Here is a 7777-nt window from a genome sequence, read left to right on the forward strand (position 1 = left end):
ATCTAGTTCGCGTGCCGTCCATAACACCCCACAGGCTCACATTTGCCCTTCGGAAACACAGATGAAAGCTCAACAAGAAGTTTTGAGACAGACCCAAGCTTCTCTTCGACGTCAGGAAGAGACGATGATACAGGTAATACATGTTTTTGTTAAATTATTGAATGTTTAACATCTTTTTGTATTTTTATTTTGACCATGTACCGTTTATTATGTTATTAAGCACAATATCAATTTTGTTTAGACGTAATCTGTTGCGATACTTTGTTCGACTAATAAAAAAATCAAATCCATGTGAAAAGAATTACACAATTATCTTTTCTATTTGTCTATGATGAAAACGTATCTATGTCCTGTTATATAGTTACTTTGAATGATACTATCGTTGTAATACCTTACGATATATATGTATTAAGTACAACGGAGTGTTGCGATGATATTGGAGGCTTTTGTGTCGGGAAAAGCCCCCAACACCGGGCTTTTATTTCCACTTCTTGCCAGCCAGGGCCTTCTCCAAAGACCATTTATGGCAACAAATGAAAATGATGTGGTTGGAGTAATCAACGGGGATGATGATGTAGACGACGGATCCGGGAATGACGACGATGATAGTAGGGACTCAGATGAAACAATACCTCCAACTGAGTATCAATGACGTCTGTAAGTAAAAACTAAAAACTCCAATTTTCCTACCGATCAAGATATTGTGCACTCTGAACTAGTGGCCGTGACTACTTTTATTTTGTTATATTATGAAAGTCTCACATTCAATGTGCCCTTACATTTTTTCGGAGGGTAATCGATTGTATAATATATAGTTGAATGCGGATTTCGATGAAAACGTATATTTTGTAGCCGTTTGTCGAAAGTGTACGTGATCACGTCTACGATTTTGGTGGATTAATAATTTTCTTCATATTTCTAGTTTATTTTTTTATATTAAATTTTTAGTTGCTGTTATAACTCGCAGTAAGTATAATTATATTTATTATAATAAACATAAAAATCTAGAGAAAAAAGAAAAAAATTATAAATGTTTTTGAAAGTTCGAGTTAAGATTGCCACTGAATAGCCTTGGATTTTTCGAAGGCATCATTGGAAATACACAGGCGCCCGAATGGCCTCGGAAATATCTGAGGCCATGTGAAATGCATAGGCGCAACTCACGCGCGCCCCCACATTACACCATTCTTTAGTTCAACAATAGTTTCGGAAATTCCGAAGCTTTTGAAATTAACCTCGGAATTTCCGAACCAACATAAATGGCAACGACCTTTTATCTGCGAGTACTGTTCCGAGACAAAATCTGAAGAAGAAAAAAATTGCCTCGGATCTCTTTTAAATTCCAAGGAAATTTTTTCGATGCTTTTGTTACAATTTCTGGTATTGAAAAGTAATCGTACACTAATACAAAAAATGTCCTTGACTTTTATTTAAATTACAAACATACAACTACACATATATTTACTTTATATATAAAATCAAAAGACAAAAATGTCAAAAATTTTTACATACTTCCACTAACTGATAAAATACTATTATTTATTAACTTATTACAAAACTCCAAAAGACCCTTCTACTAACTAATAAAATATTATTATTTTTTAATTTATTACAAAACTCCAAAAGACCATTTTCATTTGTTACTAATGGAGTATTAAATATTCTAAACTAGAATACTAAACAAACATATATATTTTATTTAATAAATTATATTTTTTTATTGTTTAAAAAATAACAAAAATAAATATTTTAAAATTCCCTCCGCCCCTTTTTGTTAGAATAGATAATATAAATAAATAAGTTATAATATTATTTTATTATTTTTGTACGAGTAATATTATTGATATTTTTAAAATATGAATTAATAAATAATTAAAAAATTAGAATATGTGTTCAGATATTTTCAAAATTATATTTTAATAAAATATATCTAATATGGATATCATTTTATAGATAGTAAAATTTTATATAATAAAATAAAAAATATTTATTTATTTATTTATAATTAAACTAAATTAATTTTATGAAAAAGGAGGAGTAATATCCTAAAATTCTAAAATTTCTAAATATTAAAAGAATATTAGTGTTTGATTTTGATGTTTTTTAAAGAAGTCTCGTGTATAATTTTTTTTCTTTTTTTTAAAAAAAATTAATCTCGTGTATAATATTTTATTTTTTGAATGGACGATTATTGAATGTGGATTTTATATACATTAATATATTTTATATGTGTGGGTTTATGGTAATATATAGTTAAATATCAACTGTCTTTTGATTTTTTAACTCCTATGTACATGTACATAGTATTTCATTATTTATATATATCAAAAAAAATATTTCAAAAATATATTTTTATTAGACATATTATTTTTTAAAAAATTATTTTTATTATAACAAGAGCATCTGTTATATTCACCTTTTTCATTACCTTCATCATTGCCTTTTTAGTTTTTACTATAACAAAACTCGTTGTATTTAATAAGAAATACAGTTATCAAAATTTAAAAACTCATTACCTTAAAAAAAAAAAAAATTAAAATAAATTAAAAATTATCCAAAAATTATCCAAAATTTTAAAATTTAAAGTTAACATAAATTATTTATAAATATATTCAAATTTCATTTACCAATTATCTACCTTTTCATATTTAATTCAATGAAATGGCTAGTGAAATACTAAATTTTTCAATCAGTTCTTAAATCTATATAGATTAATATTTAAAAGTTAAAATATAATATTATATAAAAATATTATTAGACAATAAAATATATAAAATATGTATAAATAAATAAATAATTTATATACATTATGTAATAAAAATATATAGAAATAAACAAATATTGTGGGTCCTATAAAATAGTAAAAGTAATGTGTTGAAGGTGATTTATTATAAAAAGTGATAAATGGAATAATATGAATATTGAGATTAATATGATGTGGATGAGAGAGATAAAAAAAAGATAATTGGATAAAGGCAACGACTATAACGGATGCTCTAAGAATATGTACATATTTATAATGATATACAAATCGTCTAAATAATGCAAGAATCCTATAAATGACTTAAATAAGATAATTACCATAAATATAATATATTGCTTCGAAATATATTTTAACATCCTTTCTCAAACTCAAGATATGATGGAACAAATTTGAGTTTGTCAGAAGTGACAAAAAAATATATAACCGATATATTCCACGTACGAATTTGAATTTTTCAAAATTGACTAAAAGTGGTATAGCCGTCCACTGGATCAGAGTTAGAAGCAGAACTCTCAACACCTTTAGAGTTGGAAATAGGACTCACTCGCTCACAACGGAATTAGAGTCGAAAACAGGACTCGCTCACTCTATAGAGCTAGAGTCGGAAACAGGACTCGCTCACTCTATAGAGCTAGAGTCGGAAACAGGACTCGATCCCTCATAACAGAGTTAGAGTCGGAAACAGGACTCCATCGCTCTCAATAGAGTTAGAATCGAAAATAGGACTCTTAACGGCGTTAGAGTCGAAAGTAGACTCTGTCAGTGGAGTATAAAAACGGAGACGACATAGAAATAACAATATGACCGAGCATGACGGTGAATAGAAGCAGATGCATCAATAAAATATAAAAAATACATACGAGATATAACGGGTCATGGATGTACCCGGAGATAATTCAGCTCTGATACTATGTTAGAATATGAAACTAAAATCGTCTATTTCAACCATAAGAATACGTATATATTTATAATGATATACAAATCGTTTAAAGAAGACAAGAATCTTATAAATCTCTTAAATAAGATAACAACCATAAAGATAATATATTGCTTCTAAATATATTTTAACAATATATAATATTAAATTTTTATTTAAAAAATTTAACTAATGTCAAAATACAACAAAATAAATCATTTTCTTCTTTATTCCTTTTATTTTTAAATTAATACATTAATTATTTAAAATGCAGGTCTTCTGCATTTATTAATATATAAATCCATATATTTTCACGTCATAAAATATATATATATATATAAACACTACAAAAAATAATCTATTTGTAACGGAATTCCGTCCCTAAAGTTCACGTAGCTAACGTAATTCCATTCCTAATTTTGTCTCTAGTGTCATTAGTAACGAAAAAAGTAGATTTAAAGACAAAAAAGTTTGATTACAAAAATGATTTTTTCTTGTAGTGAAATCCACATCGAATAGGATGTTTATTCTTTTTCCGCTGTTTCATTAAATTTATGTGGTCCTTAAATATATTTACTATATTAATAATTTATGGATATTATTTAGTCAGTGCAAAATATCTTTTGAAAATAAGATGGTTTTTCTTTAATGTTTTTTTAAAATAGAATAATTATTATAAGTGATAAATATTAATCCCTTTGTACAAAATATATGGTGGTTTGAGTTGAACATGAGATTTAATAAATATAATATTATATTAATTGATTATAATATAAATTTGACTATTTAAAAAAATTATATAAGTGAGTTAATAAAAATAATTTTTTTTTTATAAATTGAATGTGTAAATAGTTATGGTATATTTATAAATAAATATTATATTGAATGATATAAATTAAAATTTGTGTAAGAATTATTGTTACGATTGAAATTTGGATTTTTTTTATGGGCAAACAAAAACTAAAAAATATGCATGAACGGAAAAAGTAATAAATATTTGATACAATTATATATTTTGTAAAATTTTGATAATAATAATATTAATAATAATAATGATAATAATAATAATAATGAGAACACAACCTAAAGAAAGTCACGATTTATTTATATCTTATTCACGAAACAATCACTGTCACGTCATACACATAAATGAAATCCCAATGCTACATTCACCAATTACAAACCATTTTATTGCACAAACTACAGCAGATAAGATACCCAAATAAATTATATATAAACAATAAATCCTTAATTCCACAGGATTAGTCTACCATGACGTCACCGGCGGCACACTTTGCTCGTTCCTGAAGAAGTTGGAAGGATCGACCTTCGTCTTCACACGAACCAATCTCCTGAAATTATTCTTAAAATACTTCAAACCCCAAACACTCGCCTGCGCAAAGCTCGTATTCCCTTCCCTGTTCACTCCAATGTCCAAATCCCTGTAATTGAAATACGCAGCCCTGGGCGAGCTCGACACATACCGCCCAGTGTACCTGTAAAGCCGCCGGATCAACTCCATGCTCCGCCGCGCCTCCGCCGCCTCGAACCACCCGACGCCGTAATGGATCATGAACCTGTTCCCCGCTCTGTGCGGGAATGGAGTCTCCGATTCCGAGTAGCTGTTCATCACTCCGCCGTACGGACTGAACTGCAGCTGCGCTGACATCTCCGGCGCCTCGTGAAGAAACTCCCAAATCCCTTCCAGGCCCTCCACCGGAATCGGCTCTCTGACGTAGTCCGATTTGCCTTTGAAATAGCTGGCGCCGTCCGGCGTCCGGTTCAGTAATATCTCGACCGGCTGATCGTCCACGTTGGCGAAGAACCGAACCGAGTCGATCCAGCTCATTTCCGTGCAGTCTTCTTCTTCCAGGCCGAGCTCCGGGAACTGCTCCCGCATTATCGGGAGGAGCTGGCGGACGCCGCCGAGGAATAGGGTTGTGAACGAGGCGGCGATGGTACGGTCCGAGCCGGTCGAGTTGGACCGGATGCTGGTCAGAAAAAGCCGGAGGAGTAGCCGGTTGTCGACCCGGTCCGATACGTATTGCCATCTGTGCACCAGCTGCGTGGCGTTTTGTTCAAGGGTTTTCGTCACGTTAAAAACTGTCACAGTTTCAGGGACATTAACGAGTTCGAGCTTAAACGCGACGACGATGCCGAAACTGGTACCGCCGCCGCCCCTGATCGCCCAAAACAGGTCCTCTCCCATCGAACTTCGGTCGAGAATCCGGCCGGCGGCGTCGATCAATTTAGCGTCGACTATATGGTCGGCTGCCGTGACATCATGCCGTAGCCTCCGCCGCTGACGTGGCCGCCGACACCGACCGTCGGGCAAACTCCGGCGGTGAAGGCGAGGGTCCGGCTGGTTCGCGACAGCGTGTAGTATAATTGGCCTAGCGTGACGCCGACCTCGACCCACGCAGTTTTCCGGTCGGCGGCGATGTCGATGGACTGAAAGTTTCGCATGTCGACGACAACGAATGGGGTTCGGGAAGTGTACGATAGGCCTTCGTAGTCGTGGCCGCCGCTCCGGACTCGGATCTGCGATCCGGTCTTTTTCGAACAATGGATTATTGTTTGGATTTGAGATTCGTGGAAAGGAGTGATGATCAAATTAGGTCTACGAGGGGAAGTCGACATTGGTCTTAGGTTTTGATTTTGTAATAGAGATTCAAAGGATGCATTTCTTGGGGTGTAAATGATGCCCTGATCGGATGGTGATCCTGAATTGGATGTTTCGAGGCATTTAAGGAAGTCATTGTGATGACGATCAGTTGAGGAATTAGCTGCAGAAAGCTGCAGGAAGATGTTTGCCAGAAACAGTGCTATGACTAATGTAGGAGGAAGACGATAAGAAGCCATTTTGTAATGAAAATTTGAGGAACAAAAGACCTGTATTTATAGAGTAATTTGTAAGAAGCTTCAGAGGATAAACTAAGCTAGGGTTTAATTTTCTTAGGTGTACTAATCAACAAGGTGGCAATTTACCGAAAATTTAACACGATATCATATATTGTACGGTAAATTTAAAAAATAATAATAATAAAATTTATATATATAATATATATTTTATTATTTTTTATATCATATAGACGATATACTGTATTTTATGTATTATTATTAAAAAGAATATATATTGTATTCACGACTTTTCCGTTTACGAAACCAAATTGAATTCAAAATTGAATTAAAAAAAAACGTGGGTACGACTCGATTGCATCGTTGCAATGAAAGTAAAACTTGTAAAACAATAAAATAGAGAATGAACAGCATGTTAAAGTTTATAAGTCACTAACAAAATTTATAATATTAGTATGCACTAAACAAATACAATTATATATATATATATTTTAGAGCAATGCAAAATACGTATATTTATTTATTTGTTGATGTAATTATATTGCAGTTAAATAGTTTGTTACCTATTGGACGTGGGATCTGAGGCTTCATTATTAAAATTTATGGGTCAATGAAAGCATAAGCATATTTATATATATATATATATATATATTGGAATGTAGTCAAAGTTGGATTTCAAGGGTGGGTAATTAGATGAGGAGGTATGAAATAGCTATGGCAAAAAAATTAATGAAGAGATGACCCAAGGGAAGGGCCAAGAAAAGACTAAATAATGCATATCCTAATATCTATATTGACTTTTATTTAAATGATTAATATTCACTCTTAACCTAATAAGGAAAGAACTTATTTACATGACATTATATTGAAGGCATATTTATTTATTATTATTATATATTTTAAAAAAACTATATATTGCAAAGTTTGTGTATTTTGTTTGATGGATAGTATTGAATTGAAGCATGCAGTTCAGATTTGAATAGTAAAAATTAATTAAATTTGAATATTTGTATGATGTGATATAAATAGATGTTGATATAATATTTTAGATGTAAAATTGATTTTTAGTATAATATAAAAAATAAAAAATAGGTGTTTTATTTGATATTTTTTGGGATAAAAAATAAAAAATAGGTATTTTATTTGATATTTTTGGAAAAAAAAAAAGAATGAATAGTGTATTTAAAATTCAATCCCCCAAACAAACATCAATATAATGAGCTTAGAATCTATGCTAA

The 7777-nt window shown here is 31.3% G+C and overlaps 1 pseudogene; it reads right to left on the reverse strand.

The window, feature by feature from the left end:
• Positions 1–4764: 4764 nt before the first annotated feature.
• LOC127256822 (berberine bridge enzyme-like 18) lies at positions 4765–6562 on the reverse strand (annotated as a pseudogene).
• Positions 6563–7777: the final 1215 nt, after the last annotated feature.

Source organism: Andrographis paniculata, unplaced genomic scaffold (assembly GCF_009805555.1).
Source record: "Andrographis paniculata isolate CXL003 unplaced genomic scaffold, ASM980555v1 Contig57END, whole genome shotgun sequence".
NCBI lineage: Eukaryota > Viridiplantae > Streptophyta > Magnoliopsida > Lamiales > Acanthaceae > Andrographis > Andrographis paniculata.